The following is a 1,191-nucleotide window of genomic DNA, read 5'->3' on the forward strand; positions in this document are numbered from 1 at the left end:
ACCAGCAAGATTTTCGACGCCGTGGAAACCAACATTGAACTCGGACAGACATCGCTAAAGGCAGTGTTATACGTGATGCCCGGAGCGATTGATGACGTCATACTCGGATTGGATACACTGGGGAGCATGGGAGCTATAGTATCCTGCGGAGGTCACCAGGTCATGCTGAAACCGTCAGATGCTCATCAATCAACAGCCTTCCGTACCCTATCATCAGAACGTGATCCCTACTACGCCAGACACATGCCTGCTAAAGCACAGGATGAAGCGAAAAAGAAGACGAAAGCTTAAGAGCAGGAGGGTCAATCGACTCGAGATTTCATCGACCGCCAATCAGAGAAACGAAGCTGCCCGTATACGTGACTTTTTAGACGAGGAACTTCGAAAATTCGAAAGCATGAGTGGAGTGACGACCATGGCGGAACATAAAATCACTATGACCGACGACCGGCCCATCAAGCAACGATATTTTCCAAGGAACTCGGCGATGCAGGCCATTATAAACGCCGAGATCGACGAGCTGCTGTCGAAGGGATGTATTGAGCCGCCTCACAGCCCACACAGCGCACCGATTGTATTGGCTCGGAAGAAGAACGGTAAGTGGCGTTTATGCGTGGATTATCGGCAACTCAACGCCCGATCTGTACCCGACGCATACCCCTTACCTAGGATAMAACACATACTCGACAAGTTACGAAGAGCAAGGTACATACATAAGTAGTCTGGACCTCAADAACGGCTACTGGCAGATACCTCTGGAGCAAGAAAGCCGCCCATATACAGCCTTCACTGTACCGGGGCGTGGCCTATTTCAATGGCGCGTCATGCCATTCGGGTTACATTCGGCACCAGCGACGTTCCAGAGAGTACTCGACCAGGTTATAGGCCCTGAGATGGAACCACACGCCTTCGCTTACCTTGACGACATGGCAGAACAACCTTCGAATTAACTCTGAAAAGTGCGAATTTTTCAAGAAGGAACTCCGATACTTAGGTCACGTGATTAGTGACAAAGGCATCCATACCGATACCGAGAAAGTTGCAGCAATCCAGGAGCTGAAGCCCCCAACTAACGTGAAAGAAGTACGTCAGTATCTTGGAATAGCCTCCTGGTATCGCCGCTTTGTACCCGACTTCCCGACCATGAGCCAGCCGCTCACAGCTCTCTTGAAGAAAGGGAAACATTGGAAA

This window comes from Bactrocera latifrons, unplaced genomic scaffold, assembly GCF_001853355.1.
Source record: "Bactrocera latifrons isolate USDA-ARS-PBARC rearing strain unplaced genomic scaffold, ASM185335v1 scaffold_132, whole genome shotgun sequence".
NCBI classification, from domain to species: Eukaryota; Metazoa; Arthropoda; class Insecta; order Diptera; family Tephritidae; genus Bactrocera; species Bactrocera latifrons.